At 43.0% G+C, this 24265-nt stretch overlaps 1 protein-coding gene across 5 annotated transcripts in view; it reads right to left on the bottom strand.

Moving 5' to 3' along the window:
• Window positions 1–22622, bottom strand: part of Myo1b (myosin IB) — a 168438-nt gene extending 145816 nt beyond the window's left edge. For 2 of the 5 annotated variants that reach the window (XM_078017761.1, XM_040294619.2), the window contains exon 1: window positions 22307–22622. The gene's annotated coding sequence lies outside the window, so the exon portion shown is untranslated. Of the gene's footprint in view, window positions 1–413; window positions 564–3315; window positions 3468–22306 lie in introns of those variants that run through there. The other 3 variants (XM_078017760.1, XM_078017763.1, XM_078017764.1) reach the window with 3 other exon arrangements.
• Window positions 22623–24265: the final 1643 nt, after the last annotated feature.

The raw sequence follows: 24265 nt of genomic DNA, 5'->3' as shown, positions 1-24265 counted from the left end.
CATCTGGTTTCTGAAAGAGCCAGGGCAAAGACAAAAGTCCTCCCAAGTGACTGGAGCATGGTCTTATTATATTATGCACACACTTTTCAATCTAATTCCTAAATTCTCAAACTCTTCACAAATACCCCAGGGTTTTTTTTAAAAAGAGAAGCTTGACTTCTGCAATATAGAAGTCTCACAGTTGACCATGAAGGTCCCTTTCGGTCCACACCAATACCTCACAGCTCAGGCTTTGCAATCACAGACCCAGGCTCGAATCCAAGGGAATTCGTCTCTGCAATTCAGGGTTCTCATCTACAAACTTAGGATGGGACAATATCCGTTCCACAGGACTGTTTCACAGACTAACTGAGAAAGCAAACTCACTTCTATGCCAGTTCCCTCCCGTCCCAATTCCCATTTCTTTTTCTGACCCTGATGAAGAGCGTGTCATCTACTCATCCATCCAGTCTTCCGGCAAGTGTGTCCAGATAACCTAGAGAGTTGCCTCACTGGCAACAGACTTTCCATGGGGTTTCCCTGAGGAGGAAATAGAGCCAACATCATCGTCCCCACAGTCATTTCCCGAAGGAAGCTCTGCAGAGTCACGGCAGGAATGGCTGCCAAAAAGCAAGGCAACTTCAAAGAGGGCCATCTCTCCAAGGTCTATCAGAAAGCCACGTCAAGCCCTCCGTTCTTGGCCCCCACTCCACTGTGGCACCTCTCACATGCCACAAGCCCAGAAAGTCCAGAAGGATCAGCAAGCAGCCCTGACTTTAGTGGGAGCCTGCAGTCATGCTATGCAGCTCATACTGAATGTTATGAGAATCAATGAGCTAACGTCTGAAGGGCTATGAGTCCCTGCAGGACAAGGTAGCCAAAAACTATAAACCACTGTTCTATGCAGAAACACAAACTCAGCTGCACGAGAGAATGTGCTAATTATAACCCACAGACTTCTCAATTTGTTCCCTTGAGGCAGAGTTTAAAAAAAAGAAAAAGAAATTCCAAGAAATCAGATGTGTTTAGATTGGCAAACCTGAGACCCTGGAACCCCTGGGTGAATGTAAAACTGCTCAAATGTAACTGGCACATCCAACAGCTCTGATTGGCCTTGGCAGGTACACAGACACCAAAAATGATCAGTGATTATTAAATTGAATACAGCTACCAGGGGAAAACCAACTTCCTTTCCAAATGGATCAACTTATTAATCAGAGGGTCCGAATCTTATTTCTTCCACATGCTAACATCCTCACCAAAGTCCTCCTGTCCCTTGCTTGCCCGCTCCCTCTGCTACTAGAGTCATTCTTCCTATCCTCGTTACACCTGATCAGATCATCCAACCACTCAAGGCATGTTAAATCCAACTGGAGCACTCACATAGGGTTTTCTGTACCACTGGGGTGAGGGGCCACTCCATATCAGACCTTGAAGACAACTGGCTGAACAAAGATACTCACATACTCACATAAGACAGCCCACTACACTAGGGCATATGACTCCCTTCTTTAAAAGTATGGGCCTTTGTATCATTCAGGCTCTTTCCAGGATCAAAAGAAAGAAATGGACTGAGTTGAGTGCTCTCTTCTTGATCCAAGGAAGGAAGCAGGTTATCCCTCGAGGACACAGCAGCTGTGGCATTCTGCAACAGCCCGCAGAAGTCAGAAACTATCCCAGTGCTTCCCCCCAAAACTCAGAAGATCGCAGCTGGGCAACGAGACCTGGGCACACTGCCACTTCTGAGCCTCAGTTTCCCCCAAAAAGTTTGTAATGTGTCAGCTCCTCAGATCTCATCCCAGTTTCCCTTACTGTTGAGTCAACCAAAAAAAAAAAAAGAGTTGCTTCTGGAAAGACTAAGTTCCTATCTTATGAGGTTCTAAAGCATGTTAAAAAAAAAAAAAAAAAAAAGCCAGCAAATGCCAGTCCACAAGAATCTTTCTCAGTGACATTTTCTCAGAGGCAAAGGAAAGCAGCCCATTTTGTTCTGATCTCACCATCCAAAAAAAAAAAAAAAATGTATTAAAGGTCTAAACATATGTAGCATAGAAAAAAACGCAGATCGTCAACAGGACCCTTCTCAGTAAAGCCAAGGAGACACATGTGAAAGCCTTCTCTTACAATTATGTACATGGTTAGCTGCAAAATGGAACTGGCTATTTTAAAACATTCATCTGCTTATGAAAGCAACAAGGGGTCTAACAATTACACGTTTAAAAATCTATGTACATAAAGGAAGGGAAGGACGTGGTTACTCAACAGCATACTTCAGCAATGCTTCTGTACTCAGGGTTAAGAAAAAAGTTCTTTGAAATAATACAAATTCAGAGGCTTTCTCAAGCAGTTAGCTACAAAAATAAAGTCTAAGAAACTATGTAAACAAAGGGAGAGATGTTTAGACATTTACATTAGGATTTCATGAATGTTTATGGGTTGAGAAGTGATCAAACAAAAATAGTTAAGATGTTCCCAAGAAGACCCTGATACTGTAGAGGCAAAACTACTGTCATTTAAAAAGAATTTTTAAAGAAAATAGCTAAATTGCTGTAGTGAGCTATTTTACCTAAGCTGATTTAAAATCAACAATCATGTTAGAATCTGGAAGATTTTCTGTGTCGATTTCTAATTGGTTATTTTTTTTTAATGTTGAAAGCATTACTTAATTTAAAATCAAAGATATTCTAATTCTTACTCATCTCTACATGCACTCTGTAGTATTTATGAAGAGATACACCAAGCAACATATAAGATACACCATAAATAAAAAGTCACACATCAAATGTTCACCAAAATTTCTGTTTACCAATTTACATTTGTAAATGTTAACTAAACTAAAATGAAAAAAAAGCTCTGCTACTAGCCAAATGTTTTACATGTTACAGCAGTTTTATTTCACATATTTATACAAGCAAGCATACATAAAAATACCACATACGTTTTTCCCCTTGAATACAACACATACTTTGTTATTAACTTGTAAAGTTACACAAAAATCCATTTTTAAAGTTATTTAACATGATCATGTAAAGAGCCTAACTTCCCCAGGGACATTTTAGTAAGAAATAAAATGTTCAATAGTGAACTGTATCATAAAATCCTAATTAAGAAAAGTTATTTCCCTCTACAAGTAGTTTATCCATAAAGCATCCTCAAAATATATCAAAAGACAATAAATCAGCAAATCAAAATACTCATAACTTAAAATTGACAGTTGTACCCTTCAGAATGTTTCTCGACAGGTAGGTGGATAGGTAGGTGGGTAGGTGGGAAAACTAGAGTCCTTTCTAAATGACATAAATATACTGTCCCTCTGGTTTAGAACTTAAAACAGCTTACCAATTTTTCTTCCCCATTGTTCTTTCCACTGATTTAACCAGCACTTCGGCACTCAGCTCATATGAAAGGAAGAGACAAACATTCGTTGTGACAGGAGAACACACTAAGTACAACAAATATTTTGCACACAGATAAGACAGGGAAAGTAGGTCAATATCCTGAGGCTAGGAAGAGGTGGCCTTTGCTTCCACCCAGGACTGTATGATTAACCATGCTGGACTCGCCTCTATCCACAACCCACGGCTGTGAAGGGGCATCTGGTCTGCACAGGACCCTGGAGAAGAGAGGCATGTAGCTCCACTGCTTCCTGCAATTGCAATCTAGGTAGAGAAAGAAAATACTTCAGAGCAACAGAAGCAGTAAAACTGGTGCTTACACATGGCAGCTGATTCACCTCAGAATGAGGAATACAATCAGCATCATGTTTAGAGGTAGAGTGGTTGCCTAGCAAAGGAGGATCTGAGAAAAATGGCTGAAGAGGTAAAACTTGACCTTGACGTTGAAGGATAAGTAGGATATGTCAAAGAGGAAAAAAAAAAAACCTGAAGGCATAAATATAAATACATATAAATATAAATAAATATAAATCATTCAGAAAATGGTGACGAGGCAAAATAGCAGCAGAGGACAGTTAAATAGGGCCCTGGTGGGCAACAAAGCTGGGTGACAGGTGAGCTGAGGCCGGACTGGGAGTTTGAACTACAGAGCTTACAGCTTTAGAGTACAGGGTGGGGAAGGAAACACTGTACAACCTTATCTACTTTGTCTATGCTACAGTCCTTACCTGATGGCAGTGCACTGGGATGGCAACAAGTTAGACTGGTGATAGTGTGATAGAAAATAAAACTGAGGACAGCCATCACATACAGATGATGGGGAGACACCAAAACAGCTTTCATCAGGGATAGAGCATGTTAGTCAACTTCCTGCTACTGTGACAAAACACCTAAGACAATAAACTTAAACAGAGGAAAGGTTTATTTTGACTCATGGTTGCTTCGTCCTATTGATCTGGGTCTGCAGTGGTACAGTACTTTATGGTGGGGGTTCATGGTGGAGGGGGCCCTCTACCTCATGGTGGCCAGGAGACAAAAAGGGAGAAACAGAAATGCCCAGGGTCCCAATATCTCCTTCCAGAGCACACTTAAAAAGACCCAGCTTGTTTCACTACACCCCACTTCATAAAGGTTCTACCCCCACCCCAATAGCACTATAGGGCTAGCAACCAAACCTTTAATACATGGGCCTCTTGAGGTATGTTTCATACCTAAAGTAGAGCAGAGACATTACAAATTTAAAGAAAGTATGAGGGGATATCTACATTTGTTGGTAGAGCAATAGACACAGGGAGAAGAAGTGCCCTGTATAGTTGTTCAGACTGCACACTGCATCAAAGTAGACCAGCCCAGGGGGTCAATGAGGACCGACTGCAAAAAGGCACTACATAAACTAGCAACAGGGAATTCAACTGGAGCACAAATGTAGTAGCTCGGGAATAAGAACCACAGGATTGCTAATGAAAACGAAATGAAAGGTACAAAAGAAGTTACAGACAAATCTATCATAAAAGGTGGGAAACTAATTTGATGGAAGGTGAAAAGAGATAGGAGGTCTTAAGACTAAATTAGAGGCCCTTTCTTATCTAAATGCACAAGGATGAAGAACTTGCGTGATTTTTTTTTTAAGGTTAAATTTGGAAGGCCTAAAAAGAATTATACACACGTAAACTTCTTTTTTTCTTTTTTTTTTTTTTAGTACTGGATATTGAACCCAGGAGTACTTTACCGAGGAACTCCATCCCCAGCCTTCTTTATTTTTATTTTGAGACAGGGTCTCGCTAAGTTGCTAACGCTCACATCAAACTTGGAATTCTCCTGCCTCAGCCTCCTTGGGTCACTGGAATTACCAGAATGTGCCACCACACCCGGCTTAAACATTATTTTAAATTAAGCCCCATAAACACACATTTATTTGCCTATCTTCTCTCTCTTTGGGTGTGCCCACTGACTGTAGTGCTTGGTGCTTTCACAAGCCATCCTCAAAGGCATCCCCCTCCAAGGCACCTGGGGAATGAGGTGTGGGAGACAGCGCTCCCCTTCACAAAGGCCCCGTGAACTCAGGTATGTGGCTCATGAGTGCACCTCAGCAGTCCTTCCCTCTTAGCAGCCGTCCCAGATGTCCAGAGGGGGCTGCATCCCAAAGGATATGGACAACGCAGAGCAGAGCCACCACCTTCTCCACCCAAAGATTTCAGAATCAGATTTCTGAATGACAGACCATATTAGAATATTTTATGTTATGATCGCTCAAATCCTTTAGAGTTACCTCAAGCTGCTCCAAGATTGGCGTCAATCAAGTTCAATCTCATCAGGTAGTTTCCAGAGCATTCAAATAGATTTTCACAGAAACAACTATTCTGCCTGAACACCTATGTAAGATCATTATATTAAACTGTAAGAATAAGCACAACTGGCATGCACAGGTTTGGGAGTAAACAGTTGAGTCTGGATACACGTACAGCCCATCTGGTGGGAAGGTTAACACACACCAGGGCCAGTGTGTGATGGGCATCACTCACACTCCTCAGAGGGAAAGAGCACACCAACTCATCCAGCCTGTCTGCAGTGCCACATAAGCTTGTGCTGTGTCTAAGACTGTGCACCCACACAATTTAACAATGCAGAGTACTGTTGTGTTGTCAGGTTCAAAATCTGGTTGTTTTTTCAAACTATATATTCAACTACCCATAAGGATCCCGTTCCAAATGTCTAGTCCTAAGTGCTGAAGTCGCTAAAGAAAGCACAAAAATAACACTCCAAACCTACAGTCAGCCATGGAGTCAAGAGCCCAAGGTTACCTGTCTTTCCACAAGGCTGAAAGACTACACACGTCACTAGGAAACACTAAACATTTTAGTTTTGTCCTTTAAAACTGTACACCTTTAAAACCGTCAACAAAGATAAACGTTCCTCTCAACGGGGAAAGTCATACTCTGAAAGAATGAAGGTCCCCAGAGAAAGCTGGGTGCTCCTATCCTAAGTAGCCAAAGAGTTGATACATCCTCAATTTACATACTTTTAGAAACCTCGCATTCAGTCTCTTCAAAATAAAATAAGACTGTCGGGCATGGTGGTGCACACCTGTAATCCCAGTGGCTTGGGAGGCTGAGGCAGGAGAATCACAAGTTCAAAGCCAGCCTCAACAATTCAGTGAGGCCCTAAGAAACTCAGCAAGACCTTGTCTCTAAATATTTTTAAAAAGGGCTAGGGATGTGGCTCAGTGATTTGAGTGCCCCTGGGTTTAATTCCCAGTACCAAAAAAATAAATAAGCAAATAAATAAATAAAATAAGATCTTTCATGTAGAAATTATCTTGATATATTTCGATAGCCTACTGTGAAAAACACCATGATACACTGTTATAGTTTGAATATGGTTTGTCCCCACCAAAACTCATATTAAAGCTTAAATCCTCCATATAACAATATTGAGAGGTGTGCCTTTAAGGTGATTAGGTCATGAGAGGGATTAATGTCTTTCACATCAATTAGTTCTCAAGAGAATAGATTCATTCTCTCCAGAGCAAGCTGTTATAAGGCAGGAGAGCTCCTTTGTGCCCTCTCTCTTCCACATGTGCCCAAATGCCTTCACTTTCTTCCACGAAGTCATCACCAGAAGCTGAGTAGATATTGATGTCAGGCCTTTAAACTTCCAGTACCATGAGCTAAATTAACAGGCCTTTTTGGGAATGAGTTACCTAGTCTCAGGTATTCTGTTATAGCAACAGAAAACGGACTAAGACACACATATATACCAGAAACCCCAAAACAACCAAAATCAGGTAAACATATACATACCAGAAACCCAAAACAACTAAACACAGTTTAACATATACTCAAAAGTCAACCCTGACCCCTTCATCAATATCAAGCATGTAAAGTTTCCTTGCACAGCTTCAAAGGCGATAATCTTAAACTCCGTGTAGCTTTAATTCAGTAAATACACATCTGGGGAAAAGGCAGTGATACCAGACCTGTTGAAATAATTCTGCCCCCAGACTCTATTTGGATATTTACCTACTAAGTTTTATTTTAACCAAAGTAGGTCTTAAACGAAAGTGAACCCAAAACCAAATTCTGGGGAGAAAAACATTTATTTATAAAATATAAGGTATACTGAAACATAAATTTTTATTGAACCTTGACCTAAATCAATGTCCCACTATGTTTTGTTTTACTTTGTTTTGTTTGGATTCAACCATGAGCTGACAGACGTAATAAGAGCAACCCTAAGGGAAGGACTACACGTGGTTTTATCCACATCCTCAAATAAAACTGTACAGAACCCATCTGACGCAAATGTTATGACTGGAAGAGCAAATACGGAGCTTCAGGAGACCGAGTTATGATTGAGGGGAGCTGAACAGACAGATGAACTTGATTCCACGAAGAGCCCAAGGCCCTGGTCCTACCAAACCAGGACTCAAAGAGACCAGGCAGAGATGCAGAACACAGGCCACCAACGCCCAGGGGGTAGAGTGTCAGGGTGTGGTGAGGGACGGATGGGCATGGGGCAAAGAGGGAGACTAGTGGGTCACTGGACTGTGTCCCCTTTAAGGTTCATAGTTGAAGCCCTCACTACACTACCTCAAAAATACACTATCTTTGAGACAGGCCCTGTGAAGTCTAACTTAGTTAAAATTGGGGTGATTCGAATGGACCCTTATAAGAGGAGAGTAGGACACAGACAGACAAACCATGGGGTGGCCACGAGAGGACACTGCACGAAGGCAGCCATCAGCACCCTGAACCAGAGGTCTCAGAAGAAACCAATCCTGCTGAGACCTTGGTCTTGAACGTCTAGCCTCCGGAGTGTGAGAAAACAGATCACTGCTCTTGAAGCTGCTCAGTCCGTGGATCCAGTTATGGCAGCCCCAGTCACCTCACACACCAAAGTGCCTACCAGCCTCTTCATCCACAGCCTTCCACTGACAGCTGCCATCCGTCCTGGGCTCCTGTCACTCAGCACATGCCACTAGACCATCTCTAATAAACGTCACCACCTGTCTGTTGCCCATTAGGCTCCCTCTTTTAAATTCTAGCCCACCTGGCTTCTATGTGGCCATTTACACCTGGTCGTCCACTTGCCGCTCTGGCTAGTCCCTACTTTCCTTCATGACTTCTCCCTCCCCTTCTTCTCACAAATCAATGCTCCCCCAGGTTCTATCATCCCCTGTCTCTTCTCACTCTACTAAGTGATCCTAACAGCATGTACAGCTTCAGTCACCCCTGAAGGCCCACAAAACCTTGACCTAGACCCAAGGCCTGGGCTTCTCCCCAAGCTCCATATCTCCCTCACCGCCTGGAGGCTCCATATCCCAAAGTGACCTCCTCACCTGCAGACCTATCCATACCAACCACTGCCAATATCTCACAAGCCAAAAACTTGGGCCATGTCCCACACTCCAACTCCCCTGCATCCCAATCCACTCAGGCCATCCACCCCATGAGTAAAGAGGGGTGCAGAATCTCCATAACCACCTTTAACCCCATCATCCCACTCTCAATATCTACTGACAGAAAATCACCCAATATGGAAAAGGTTATAAGTTCCAAAAGATTCATCCACAGATTATTTACAACAGCAAAGTGGCAGAAGCAATCCAAATGCCCAGTAAGAAAGGGATGTTTCAGAAATCATGTGCTCAGTGGAAAAATATACAACTATGAAATGCATTTCAAAACTCAGGCGGTCTTCCCAACATAAACACAGGACAAATGTTTGAGGTGAGGATCTGATCGTTACCCTGTGTACAAATATCATACGCATTGAAACATCACTCTGTACCCCACAAATATGTACAATTTCAAGTAAAACATTTTTAAAAACTATACAGCATTATGGAAAATGTTCTCTATGATTACAACCACATTTTAAAACGTGCAGACAGAAAGCTTGGAAAGGATTATTCAGAAATGACTATATTTTAAGAGAACAGATTCATGAATGCCTTTTCAATTCCATTTTCCAAACCTTTTATAAAGTTCTTAAAATTATTCTCTAATGCAAAATATCCAAAAGAGCATTCTAGTAATCTTGTACTCTCTGAGTGGCTTGGTTTCGGGACAACTAGGGAAGTCCTGTGTCCTTTCAGCTGCTGCCCCGCCTCCTGCTGCATCTGTTGCAGTATCAATACAAGTGCCCATTAAAAAAGGTTCCCCCTAAATCCTATTATACTTGGAGCTCTCAGCATGAGAGCCTCAAAATTGACTAATTATTTCAAGAACTCCAACTGGACACAGAAACAGCTGCACAACTGCAGAACTGGGCTCCCAACATCTGCCGCGGTTATAAACTGTTCTCACAGGAAAAGATCACCATGCACAAGCTGCTGCCAAGAGAACAATTGTAAAGCTGGAAGCTAAACCAGAGAGAAGGTGAAGCAGACCACATCAGATGCCTGACACCCTGACAGGGGTAAGGAAGGGGCATCTTGTCTGACCAGAGTGGAGGGGTGTCACGTATCACATCCTAGAGTCCAGGAGGTTCTCACCAGCACCTCTGCAGGTCCTCAACAAAACCCAGTGAGCAACACATACAGACCCTCCTCCAACTGCTGCCCTCAAGAGGGGTACACACTGTTTCCAATTTAAAGGATTCCTGGGACACATACTTTTGAAAGGTACTATTCCAATTATGCCCATCCTATAAATTCAAATTTTACTGCAAGTACACCAGACTTCCTTAAAGCAGAGAGAGAACTATCATAAATACGTCTGTTACATTCAAATTGGGCATTGGGAGTTAGAGATTTAAAAAAATCATAAAATTATGGTATAACACACGGGAAGAGAGTACCTCCTTTCATTTATCTAAATGCTCTCAACTGTGCAATCTTCCTGAAATTAGCAATATTTCTCAAACAGCTCTTCCGCTGACTCCAAGCAACACTAGTGCAACCCACACATCTTCTTTGAATTCTATGTCAGGATAATACTGCGATACTTATAGAATGCCGCTGCTCAAGAATAAATTCCTGTAAACAAACAAGCTGCAGGAAAGCCCATTTCTCCCCTCCGTTATAAAGAAGGGAGCATGAAAGGAAAGCCAGAATGCTCACTGAACTTATCATGGACATCATTAGAATCAATGAGCTTTTGAGGAAATTGGTCAAATCTGACATGGTTTCTTTGTAGAAATGTATTCTGGTAATATTCCAGAGTTCTGTTCTTCCAGTTTGGAAAAGTTTCAAACTCCTGACACACACCAAGATGGCAGCAACACAGACAACCCTAGGCAAAACAGGCCAAGGGGGAAAGTTCAAAGGCAGCAGCCTCTCAACCTTCCCTCTTCTTCAGCCTCCCTGTTCCCCCAATGCCTGGGGCTTTGAGAAGGCCACAGATCCCCCAGAGTTCATTAGTTAGTTTGTAAATTAATTAATTCGAGGTGTAAGTCCATTAAAAGCAAGTTAGATTTTAAGGGCTGAAAAGTTATCTACTGACCATGAAACAGGAAGAAATCAAATTTAATGTGTACGTCAGTTTCCCACGACAGCAAGTGAAGAAATCTCCTACTCTTTATTCTGTATGGAAGAAATGTGTGCATCATGTCAGCCAGACGACGGGGGACTAAACGGAGCAATGTTCAAAGGGGTGGAGTAAGCGGAGACCCAAAGAAGAAGTAACAGATGGTCAGAGGCCCATCAGGGGAACACAGCAGAAACAAAAAGCAACAAAAGCAACGTTCAAAGAAGGTTCCACAAGGAACAACATCCTCATTTTCTGACTTGTGGGGATCCTTCTAAAGATGTGCTGATACTGTTGCGTTTCTGCACCTACAAGCATAAAGCGGAGAGTATCCCACCTGTGAAGGCCATTAGAGCTGGACCCCAGGTTTCACATCTGCTCCGCCCTCCTTTATCAAACCACATGAGCAGCTGTGAGTCAGGGTTTCACAGGGTTTTATTACAGTATTATAAGCACAGAAGTAAGATAACCAGATTATTAATGATCAGAGGGACAGCAACGGTAAAAGTCACCTCAATCTACTACCCTAGTACAACCATAGTTAATACTTTGATCTTTTTTTTTTTTTTTTTGCCACCTTTCTTCCTACCCATTTGTCAAAGGAGAAGCTGGAATCCCACATCAGTCATAAACTACTACATGCACTGCTTGGATTCAGGAAGATGCGACATCTGGTTGGAGGAAAGGGAATTCACTCTCAGGAAAGACTGCTCAGTCTAAGCTGAGTGCTTGTGCTGTGCAGGCATCAGTCCAGGGACTACACATACGTTGGCTCATTTAATCCTTACTACAACCCAAAGAAGGTTCTATCATTACCCACATTTTGCAAACAAAGAAATGGAAGCAGGCACAGAATAAGCCATAAGCCCAAGGACGCAGGTTATTAACACTGGCGGAAAAGTCAAGTTTCAAAACTTATACTTTGCCAGGCACAGGGGTGCACACCTGTAATCCAGAGACTCAAGAGGTCGAAACGGGAGGATCTAGAGTTCAAAGCCAGTCTCAGCAACTCAGTAAGGTCTGGCCCTAAGCAACTGAGTGAGACTGTCTCTAAATAAAATACAAAAAAGGTCTGGAGAAGTGGTTCAATGGTTAAGCATCCCTGGGCTCAATCCCAGGTACAAAAAAAAAAAAAAACAATACTTAATCCAGTGTCTAGCCCATAACCACTGCTTCTCACTGAAGAGGGCTCATCTCAGTGGATGCAAAGCCTTGATGACCAAGAATAGCAGGACTTCCAGGTGGGACAGGGAGTGTGTAACACATGTTCCCTCCCACTCACCCACCCTGAAGTCAAGCCAGCCCTCGCTGAGAGTTTAATGGGTGGAAGGGAAGAAAAGGGGAGAAATGAGAGACTGGAAGAGCCATTGGTGGGCCTGCCCAAGCAAGACTTCTTCTAGGAAAGGCAGATTGGCCTCCGCAATCCATTAGTGCCAAGCCCAGGAGGAAGGTGCTGAGCAGGATGCTCAAATGTCCAACAGACACTAGTACACAGTGGCAATGGCAGAGGGAGTGCAGGTGCTCCTCAACTTATAACAGATTACATCCTGATAAACCATCATAAATGTAAAATATGCATTGAATACATCTAACCTACAGAACCTTGTAGCTTAGCAACTCAGGCCCGGGTGGAGCACCGATTGTTAATCTTGGAGATCCCATGGCTGAATGGGAGCGGAGATACACTGCCATTGCCCAGCATCTGGACAAAGTAATGTGCCACAAATGGTCAGCCTAGGAACAAGCAAAATCCAAGATCCGAAGTAGTTTCTGCTGAATACTTACTGCTTTCACGCCGCAGAAAGTCAAAAAACAGCTAGGCATAATGGTACACACCTGTAATTCCAGTGACTCAGGAGGCTGAGGCAGGAAAATCACAAATTCAAGGATAGCCTCAGTAACTTATCAAGGCCCTAATAAACTTTACAAGACCTGTCTCCATATAAAAAATAAAAAGGGTAGGGAATGTAGGTAAGTGGTAAATCACCCCTGGATTCAATATCTAGTATTTAAAAAAAAAAAAAAAAGTAAAAAACCCCATAGTCAAAGGAAACTGTCTGTATTCAAGAGGAGATGGTATTTTGTAAATCCTGTGTTCAAGCCACATCATAGGATCATTCTCTCTTATTTCAGCAGTTTCATTTCGGGGAGGAGGGTATACCGAGCAAAAAGAAATATCTCCATGTTGCATAATTCAAATACTATTAAATACACCAATCTGATGATTTACTGAGAAGTAATAACTTGATCTGAGTCATTGATTGCTAAAGTTCCCATCAATTTACCTTTAAGAACAGAGTGCCAGGGATCTGAGTCCTCTTTTTCACTCTCTGGAAGGTTCTTCCTTCAAACTCTCCCTCTAACACTAACTCATCTTTCTGATAACTGCATGAATGCACATTTACTCAAACATGCCGCCCCCAATAGCCCAATCTAAATTCCCCTCTACCCATCTCTTTTTCTCCCATCCTCTTCCTTCAGAGAATCTCTCCCAATTCATGAAAATATACTGATGTGCATTCACCTCTGTACTGTCTCTCTCCCCTTACACTTCTTGAAAGCAGAAACCACATCCACATCACCATTAAATATTGCACATTAGGCTATGGTAGGAGGCCAAATATTTCATGAATGAATCAATGAATGCATTTAAATAACTAAAAGTTGCCCTTCCTGGGCTGGGGATGTGGCTCAAGCAGTAGCGCGATCGCCTGGCATGCGTGCGGCCCGGGTTCGATCCTCAGCACCACATACAAACAAAGATGTTGTGTCCGCCGAAAACTAAAAAATAAATATTAAAATTCTCTCTCTCTCTCTCTAAAAGAAATAAAATAAAATAAAAGTTGCCCTTCCTTACTTCTATAAGTATATTGAATATAATTTAAATTGTGACATTTCCAATACAAGTTTATTTCATGCTCTATTAAAACGCCATCTGACTTCAGGCTTCCATGACAAATATATGTTTAGACGTGAACTTCATCAATCAAGAGCCATTTATGAACAAATACAAAAATCAATCCTTTTCTTGTGCATCAGAAACACCAATTAGAAATATACTAACCAAATCCATTCACAAAGACCAAAAAAAAAAAAAAAAACATAAAGCACCTTGGCATAAATAACAAAAGATGTGAAAAGACTTTGACACATAAAATTACATATTAAATTTAACTGAAGGACATTAAAGTCCTAAATATAAAGTAAGGGTTATCAAGTTTGCAGATGAAAAGCTATGAAACCATAAAGATATCAATTTTCCCTGAATTTCCATTTAAATGCAATGAAATTCCAATAACACAAGTAGGGGTGGGGGGTGCACAAGCAACAAGCTTGAGAACAAGTTAAACTGTTTACGGGGGAAAAAAAGTGGAACATGCCTGGAGATGCATCAATTGTCATGAATATGGAAAATGGCATTTTTTGTGAATTCCAAATATTTCACTCCTATGGGTATATAATGTTATTTTCAGTATTTTATTGTGTTTCAAATATTTTCTCTTTTTTTAACTTGTCAAACAGCACTGTAAATTCAGAAGAGCAAGAACACTATGTCTAGAGAAACAAAGAAAGAAGAAGGGAATAAAACTGGGTACAAAAAGATGGTGCACACCTCAGGAGACTGAGGCAGGAGGATGGCAAATTCAAGGCCAGCCTCAGGAAATTAATGGGACCATCTCAAAGTGAAAAAAAAAAAAAAAAAGTCTGAGGATGTGGTTCACTGTTAAGTAACTGGTTTTGTGAAGGCATTTTCAAGCACTGTAACCAAAAACATAAAAGAAAATACACATGCATACACACACACACACACACACACACACACACACACACAAACACACATGGTGTTCTTGCTCTTCTGTCACTTACCACTGTTAAGTAACCCTGCATTCATTCCCCTGGTATCCAAAAAAAAAAGTGTCCACATGATAAGTGGAAAGGGACTTTCAGGGTGAAGGAAAGATCCAGAAGAACAAGGTTAAAAAAAAAAAAAAATCAGACACAATTGAGAATGAACCAAGCATGGCTCATATAGGAAATCCTCACAGAAAGTCAGAGAGTAAGGGATATAAAATGACACAATGAAGTGACAATAGTAATGTTATCTAGAAATTGATCCCCCCAAAGAGGTGGACAGTGGTGACATGAGATAGAGCATACCAATACAATTTAACTCTCTCTTGGAAATTCATATTGCACAGTCATGGATAAAGACCATGAGAAGACATGCTGCAAACAAATTCCAACCATTTCACTCTGATGGGTGTATAATGTTATTTATTGAAATAAATAACACCATTTAACCTTGAAACACCATTTAACCCAGCAATTCCAACATGTACTTGGCCAAAGAATCCTTTTCACACCAACACCTACTAACTCTATGGGTTTTAGATTTTCTAACCTACTGACTTCTCATGGAACAACCAACTGTGGGCAGTGCTGCACTCTAGTAGCCCAGTCTTTTAAAGATGGAAACCAGGATAGGGCTTTAGGATTTGAATATAAATATTTAAGGGAACGACAAGACAAACAGTGACAGACTGGATGGATGTAAGGGTCACAGAAAATGCAGTTGGTGGGGCTCCATGTTCATGATGGCAATCCATATTCAAGATGATGAGAAGGCTATTAGCAAAACTGAGGAGTTGGTCAAAAAGAAACTACTAGAAAAACAGACACTAAGCTTGGATTTGGAGGGTTTGGGGAAGCAGTGAGAAGTCGGAAGAGTTGGTGGTCAACTCCGATGATCCTTCCCTGTTATCTTTGAACCTGAGCAAGTCTCAAGGACAATGGAGGAATTAACAACTTCACATTCTACCATTCTAGAACTAGAGGATTTGAAATCAAAACACCAATTTAATCAAGTTCTATCTTTAAAGAAGGTGTGAAATACATAGGACGAAGGATTAAAAATAAACAATTCAAGATTAATTTAAATATATGCATGAGGTTTTTAAGAAGTCTCGCAATTATGGATGTTCAAGAGATATCCCTGAACTCTTATAAAGCTGACATCAAAGAGTCTAACTCTGCTTCTCTGCCCCAATAGAATACTAAAGAAATAAGCCTGAATCTGAACCAATGTGGGAGTTGATAAACTTTTATGAATCCTTTCCATACCTGAAGATTTCAGGCAAGTGAGGTTTTTTCCTAGAGAACTCAACATATCAGGAGTAAGTCAAAACTGTGGTCCTTATTAGAATTGGTAAGTAGATTACATGAGGACTGCAAAACTCAGTAGCCATGCAAATTGGCATAAAGCCCAATCAATGTTCATGAAAATGAAGATATTCCAAAAGGCAGTGAGGGAGCGGATCAAAAATGAATGCAACAGAGGTTATCCTTTTAAAGCACTTTCAAGAGAAAAAATGATCAGTTAGGAACCAAGCATATTTGCAATCTGAGCACTACAAATAACACTGCAGGGTCTAATAATATACAATTTAACAAGCCAGGAAGGAAGGAGGTTCCCTCTCAGTTGTACACTGGAAAACAAAGTGGGGCCAGCAGAAATCTTGCAATCAAGGTTCTTTGGAGTTTGTGTGTGTATGTGTGTGTGTGTGTGTGTGTGTACACACACGTGTATTTATTTTTATGTTTTTGGTTGCAGTGCTTGAAAATGCCTTCACAAAACCAGTGAAAGGAGTATGTAAATGATGCATACATATACTATAACAAAATTAATAAATAATAATAATCTGCTCAATTAAATTGTTTAAAAACTCTTTTTCTAAAAACTCTTTTTTCCCCCATCACATGCTAGGCAGGTGCTCTAACCACTGAGCTATGTTCCTACTCCAACATTTCTTATTACTACACATTAATTGTACATATTAACGGGGTCCAAGGTGATATTTTCATACATGTGTATAGCATGCACTGATCAAATCCACTCATCCAATTCCTTCTTTTAACAAGTTTAAATACTTGAAAAACTAAATTGCATTTCTATGTTAACAGCAAAATTAAGCCATCTGTGTAATCTCAGAGCCTCTATAGTCCATACAGGACTGGACTCAAGTCCCTGCAAGGCAGAGATCTGGTTTCCTCTTAGGCCCCTCTGGGATATCAAGGAAAGACAAGCACCTGGTATTTTTAGCAGCTCAGTGTTGTTGTTTATTTGATAAGTGAAGGAAGAATGTCAATTTTCTCTTTCTTTCAGACTATAATATCTAAAACTGCCTGTCTTGGGAGACTATACATTTCAAACCAAACCTTGTCCAAAGTCCCCTAAGTCCCAATCCTACAGAGGCCACTCACACTAATCAGTTCTCACATTAGCCCCTGAGCTCCTGCTGGATGTCCAGCAGCACACTACTCACAGGCCAACTGAAGACCAGATCAGATGAACTCCCTACAATCAGCATGCAGAAGACACTGGAAGTGGGGGGGACTGAAGGATCACCAGAAAGGGACTGGCTCCTCTCTCTCTCCGGCCAGCAGCCTGGATCTTCCTTCACTAAGTCTCCCTTATTTGGGGGAAGAGAATGACAGAACTGGGGAGTCAAGCACAAGACCCAGAAGAGGAAGAGAAATGTGAGAAACAGTTCAACCCATTCCCCTAGCTACGGACAGCCAAGGACATGCACAGGAACCCTGACTCCAGGAGACAAAGGAAACAAGCCAGGAAGGAAGGAGGCTCCCTCTCAGGTGGATACTCCCCTTAGCTCTTTAAAACCAACTCCATAAAAGTGGCCCAACGTTTCATAGTATACTCTACTTTTTGGTGGCAGTGTGTTGTTCTGAAAACACATGAGGAGCTTGATCCCAGGGCAAGTGAATCAAATCCCTCACCCACAAGTAACACCCTCTAGAGGCAACTGATGAGGATTAAATGGCACTCAGGGTGAGGCCTGACATGGAGCACGCACCCAGCACTTCATAAAGAGCAGCAGCAAGGGGATGAGGATATAGCTCAGTAGGTAGAGTGCTTACCTCACATGCATGAGGTCCTGGGTTCCATCCCCAGAAACACACACACACACACACACACACACACACACACACACACACACACACAAAGAGCAGTATCAATATCGCATGACACAATATGAGGAATAAATTTGGGGACTTAGCCTTGCTTGTCCAGCAGGGCTGATAAAATGCAAACATGCATGAAAGTGAGTGAGATAACAGCCATACTGAACACAGGATGAGGAAGGGAGGCTGTCAGGTGTAGAGAGAAGAGAGTGGGAAGTGACAAAGACTCGCCACGTGTCAATGCAGCCAGTTATTTAAACGCTTCCCCACAGAATGGCACTTGATACACCACCACTTTTTGGACCTCAGGATCCTAGACCTTAACTTCTTCACATCATCACAGGTTGATGGAAATAAAATCAAGGCCAGGGAAGGAGCTGGCACTCGTGTTCAGTTTCCTTCCAGTCATTAGCCTCTGTCTGTCTGCAGCTTTTGCCTTGGCAGCATGTGTCGCCCTGCCGGGGCCACCACAGCTGTCACAGTCATTTTCTTCATTTCACCAGCATCCGCTCTCCAGGCACACCCATTGGCCCTGCAGCACCGTCCTTGAAGGCATGGTGGATTTCCTTTAGCGCTTCTGAAAGGTGTCTAATACATCGCCTTGCATCAGCCCTGGGCTTAATAAAATATGAATTGAAGAAGGAGGTCCTGAAAACTGAAAAGCCAGCTGACAAAAGGCTGAACAGCACAAAGCTACAGAGCATCTTTCTTCCTCTACCATGGATGGCGCTTCTCAGCTGCTTGGCTGGAAGGTGATCACCTGTGAAAGAACTCAGCAGACCAAGTGTCTGCCTCCCCTCAAAAGGCAAACCTCTAAAATATCCAATGGAGGGATATTTATTGGCAGAAGGAGACTAAAGTCACTGTCACCTCTAACATAGCCCTGGAAGACCCCAAATGGTGTCCTGGCTTGAAATCATTAAACAAGGCAGAACTTTCGGTCTTCAAATTCTTATCTCAGAAACACCAAAAAAAAAAGCCAATATTGACTTTTCCACTTGCCCAGGAGCATTCTCAGAAATCCAAAAACAAGTCACGATGCCAAATGGTAAACTCTATTCTGCTCCTGCCCTTGGTAGTCACTCTTGATCAAGGTCTTATACCTCCTGCCCAGCACCCCTCTCCATTCCACCCCCAGGAGAAATGCCATTTCTATTCCCTTTTTATACTGACGCCCAAACCAGTTCACTTCCCCTGTGAGCACAGAAATCATGTGGAATGTGTGTTCCCACAGAGTTCAGAAACTTGATGATCTCAGAGGATACTGTAAAGAAAGACCCTTGACACTTCCCTAAGGAAGAATGTTGTCTGTAAAAGGCTACTGTCAGGGCAAAAGGCATGTGCTGGGAAAATCCACTGCCTGCTGCGTGTGTTTCCAATTCTGATGTCCCACTTCCTCTTTATAGCACATTCCTCCCCTCCTTATTTCTCTTCTAAAAAGACACTATGGCACTGGTTCTCAGTTAAGGAGCAAAGTGCAGTGTTCTATTAAAGATGGCAAGATAAAAAGGGCTAAAACAGATTTCAAGCAGCACAGAATGCTTGAGTACTATATAAGACCTACTTCCTTTCTACCAATTTTAAATGTTTGGAAAGAACTTATTTTAAATATGGGCAGCCTAACTTTCTAAAAATAAAGCTCCTTGTACTTACAGCTTATTCACATGGGGCATAACACATCGATTTTGAACAATATAGCCTTAAGAGTTGCCGTGTCCCCCATCTTAACTCAATTAACTAAATAATCAAATTGCTGTTGTTCCTATTATTAAAAGATCTATACACAGCAAATAAAGGGTATGGACTTTGGAATTAGAATTCAATACTTCCAGCACTTGCCAGTTAGTTACCTACTGTAAGTAGAGTGTAAGACAGGCAACTGTACCTTTCTTCAGGAGAAATGGAGATAATACCTGTTTTGTCAAGTTGTTTTGAGGATTAATATAGTGATGTATGAAAACTCATTGCACCTAAGAAACATTAAGTGATGATAACTAAAGTCCTTATTTGCCTACCTGATTAAAATCCAAATGTCCAGCTATTGAAAATAGTAGAATGGAGGTGGAGAGGAGAGTCTCACCAAAAAGAGGACAAATGAAAAAAGTCTGAATACCACATGCTGAAGATGCTCAGGATCTTCTGAGCCAAATGCCACCCACCCACCTCACCCCCACTCCCTCCCTGAAAATGGCAGACAGGCCTCCTTGCTTTGCATAATAAATGTGCAACAAGCAGGGGGAAGTTTCAGTGTTAAACTCCAGGTTTGACAAAGTGTTGATTCATCCAAGAAGGGGGTGCAGTCTGCTGCCAGCCTTATCACATAATCGGGCATCCACTGGGACAGCTTTTCAAGGATTCCCCCATCCAGTCTCCAGCAGCAGTAATGTTCTGATTACTCTTCTAATGTTTTCATTTTGTTAATGTATAGAAATCTCTTGGGAGTGATCCAATCGTGTTGTATTTTATAGAACAATTTACAACATAAATGAAAAGTCAGGAATGGTAAGACAACAACAAAAAGAGTCCCTCTGTTGGCTGCCCATGACACAGTGTTTTGCCAGGCAGCGTGTTAGTTATGACGACAAACAGCTTGAGGTTGGACACCATCCCACTTTAACCACACATCATAATGGCTCCTGAGGACAAGTCCCACTGCTTTTCAGCCTGGCCTGAAAATCTGACCACATCCCCCATGAAAAAGACAGATCCTCAGCAGTAGCTGGTACAACTCTTTTCCATTACCACTTAGTGGGCAGGAAACATTTTTTCCCCCAGAGTAAGTTCCTAATTTGCCTTCTAAGGTTAATAGGTTTTCCAACTTGGTTCATCTTAAAGTGAATGGCCAAAGTGGCAGTTTAATGGTAGACCCTCTGGCTTGCCAGAGGCAGCACTGGGCCATTTCCCAGCCCTTTCTGCAACCAGACTACTAAAACTGCAAGTCTCCTAAGTTATCCCCACAGTAATTCTAACCCTCAGTCAGCCTCTGGGATCCTTCCACCAGTATCCCATAGGCACCATCCATGAATGCCAGCAAATGTCAGACTCCTCCCCAAACAGTTTTACTTGGAATACTCCATTCAAAGAGCACCCAGTGTTCAATCCCCAGGGCTCCCTCCAGAGGTCAGCCAATCGTTTTGGATTCTTGATTCCAATCTAGGTACAGGTCACTTAACAAATACCTGACATATTACATTTAATTCCACCTCCCCCTCTTAAAAAAATCCCATTCATCACAATACAAAGTGTTCTCTTTCTTATTCTAGATGGTCCACACAGGGGAAAGTGAAAGCATAGACCATTTGAAAGCCATGTCTCCCTGATTCAAATGGTATGTGTTGTGTGTTTAAGATCTACTATAAACGAGTTCTTCAATTTAGTGCTACATAATCTGATCCATTTGTTTTTAGCAATGTCTAATTCTTTGGTGGTCCGGTCCCCAAAAACATTCTTAGAAAACTGTTATAAACTATAATGTATTATCAATGGAGAAAATTATTTTGTCAACATTTGTCTTCTAACCCATCCCAGCTAATATCCACTAGCTATACACACAGACCCAGATATAAATACATATAAACCATCAGAGCAATTTTTTCAGTCTTTTTTTTAAAAGCTTTCTTTCATTGTTAACTAAGATTTGCTTTCAGCAAACTAACAGTGGGAGTGCCTAGAACTCAAGGAAACACAACTTGTTGCAACAACAAATGCTCGGCCCGCAGCCTGAACAAAGCGCTACAAATGGGCTCTAGAAACCCACAGGGCCCTTGGACAAAACGCTGTGTTTGTAATTAACTCTCTCCAACTCACTCTCATCACCCCCTCCCCAAGCCTCTACCCGGCCCCAGCACCCTCCAGGGCTCCAGTTCTCAGTCTGGTTTCCATTCCAGCCCCGCCCCCTTCCCCTTCCCTCTCTGGGACTGTGAATCAATCCCATCCTGGGCAGGAAACGAGACCCAGGGCAGCCCCCTCCGCTGTGGCGGAACAAAGGAGAGCGCAGCTGCACGCGAAGGGAGTCCCTTCGGGTCCTGGGTACCTTCTCCCCCGCTGCCGCCGCCAGGGCACACCGCACCTGAACCCCACTGCCCAGAACGCCCCATTGTTCTTCTTTCCAAAGGAAGCCCCATCGCGTCTTTCCATAGAAGCTGAGGCCAGGAAACAGCTGTGGGCCGGAGGGAATGAGGGTGGATAGGGAGGAAACCGGATTCCACTTTGCCCACAGGTACGAAAAGGACGGGGCGGAGTACGAGCAACTTAGTTTACAAGCCCACCTCTCCCGCCGCCCCCGAAGCCACTGCGGATCACGACCCCGCTCTGCGACCTCCAGCCGCCAAGGTTCTGGCCGCAGAGCCGCAGAGCCCCAAAGAGCTGCAGAACCCGCTGACCCGCGCCCACAGGCTGCAGGAGGGCCACGGGGACCGTGGGCACAAAGGCGCGGGGGCCAGGTCGAGCGGGAAGGGCAGAGGAGAGGGAAAGCGCTCGCGCTACCTCGCCGGGCGCTAGCTCGCCAGGCGCCACTCCGCCTCCAGTCGTCCTAGCTCCTCGGAGGTGCTCTGGGACGCGGACCCAGCCCAAGGTTGAGGGGCTCCAGTCGCCGCGGTTCTGCCGAGGATGTCCCGAGCGCTGCTGCCGGTCGTCTGAGCGCCCACGCTCCCGCACCGCCTCCGCGCCGCGCTCCAGTGTGCGCTTGGCTGCAGAGTGCTGGGCTGCGGCGGAGGCGCCAGCCACTCCCCTCTCCCAGCGGCGGAGGGGCCGGCCGAGGGGCGGGGGCGGCGACCTCGCAGCCTGGGATTCGCCCCTCGGCGCGCAGGCAGGACCAGAGCCACCACCGCCCCCTGGCCGACTCACCTCTGGCCGCGAGGGCAGGCTGCACAGCGCCCCCCCGTGAGCGCGCGCTGCCTCGCCGAACTGCGGCCCGACCCCTGCCCCGGGCGAGCCTAGGTGGGACGCTGAGTGGAAAAGGTAGCAGAGGCGTCTGCCTGGCCCCAAAGAAGGCTCCTGCTTTTTTACCCTATCTACTCGCAGATTCACCAACATCGTAGGAGCAATAGGGCGTTTGACAGCTAGAAGCCAACCTGGGGCAAACTCAGGCAGAATGGGAACGCTGTGTTTTTATTCCTCTCCTAAACAAAAAAGTTTGGATGCCCAAGAAAATATTAATTTGCATGAAAAAAGAGTGCTAAGCGACCCTATATGCCTTCACTTACAAAGCTCTTATTATCTATTAACCTTGCTTAATCCCGCGAAGATTATAAAGACTCTGATCAATTCTCTGAGTTGCAAATAAATGATCATTTAAACAAAATCGTATACATGTTGGAATATAGTGTATTCAGTGGCATGCAGCCAATATAGTACTCTAACTGGCATTGGGTAACTAACAAGGATGGGATATATCATTTCAGCACACTAGAAGGGACCAGAAAATCAGAATCCCCAATTTCTCATTCCAGCTGCCCTCTTGCTATAGGATAGCATTTAGAACTCGACCCAGGTTCTGGTTTCCTCATCCGGGAGGAGGGAAGGGTGCTCATCCAAACTTACTCACTGGGTGAGGTGACGATTATTTGGCTGAGGTGTTAAAAGCACTGTAGACACAGTAATTATTACTCATGAGTCTAACTACTTTATCCTATAATGAAATAAATTGCCATAAATGGGGCCAGGTTTAAGTGGACTGACCTATATCTGGAAACTGTCACTAAAATGAGGTGAACCAAAGAATTCAGACCATATATAGTAACTGTTCCCGCAGGCATGAGAACCACAGACCCTGGGATTTATCAAATGCCACCAGTAGGTAGAGTCAGGAAAGGTGGAACCTCCTCAGATTGTATTTGCTTGGAACTATACCATCACTGATGTCACCATCAGCAACAGGTCACATCTGCACTCTGCACCATAATGGTCTAAGCTAACACATTTTGAATATCAGGCACTACTTTTGTTTAATCCTCACCTATGAGGTAAATCACTTCAGTGTTTTTGTCTCACAGATCAGGAAAGGCAATGAGAGGTCTTCCAGCTGATAAGTGACTATGGTGTTTTGAAGATAGGTCCACAAATATCTGACACTCCTCTTATTAAAGAGTGGTGTCTAAATGTCCTCCTCTTGAAGATAACTTGGACTTTGTGACTTGATTCTAACAAATAGAATGCCGCAGAAATGATACTATGTACTTCTTGAAACCTAGATCATTAAAGGACGCACATCTTTTACCTAGTTTGTATTCATTCATATTCACATTCTCTCTCTCTCTCTCTCTCTCTCTCTCTCTCTGACACCCACCCTGGAAGCACAGCTGCCTGCACTGTAAGAAAGCTCCAGCCACACAGAGAGCCATATAAATATGTTCAGGCTGATGGTGCCTGATGAGGACTCAACCTACAGCCTATACTAAACCATCTCACCTGTTGGTTAGAGAGCCTTTGAGATGACTGTAGCCC

Source organism: Ictidomys tridecemlineatus, chromosome 7 (assembly GCF_052094955.1).
Source record: "Ictidomys tridecemlineatus isolate mIctTri1 chromosome 7, mIctTri1.hap1, whole genome shotgun sequence".
NCBI classification, from domain to species: domain Eukaryota; kingdom Metazoa; phylum Chordata; class Mammalia; order Rodentia; family Sciuridae; genus Ictidomys; species Ictidomys tridecemlineatus.
Note: the sequence above shows the minus strand (reverse complement) of the source record. Positions and strands in the feature narration are given on the sequence as shown.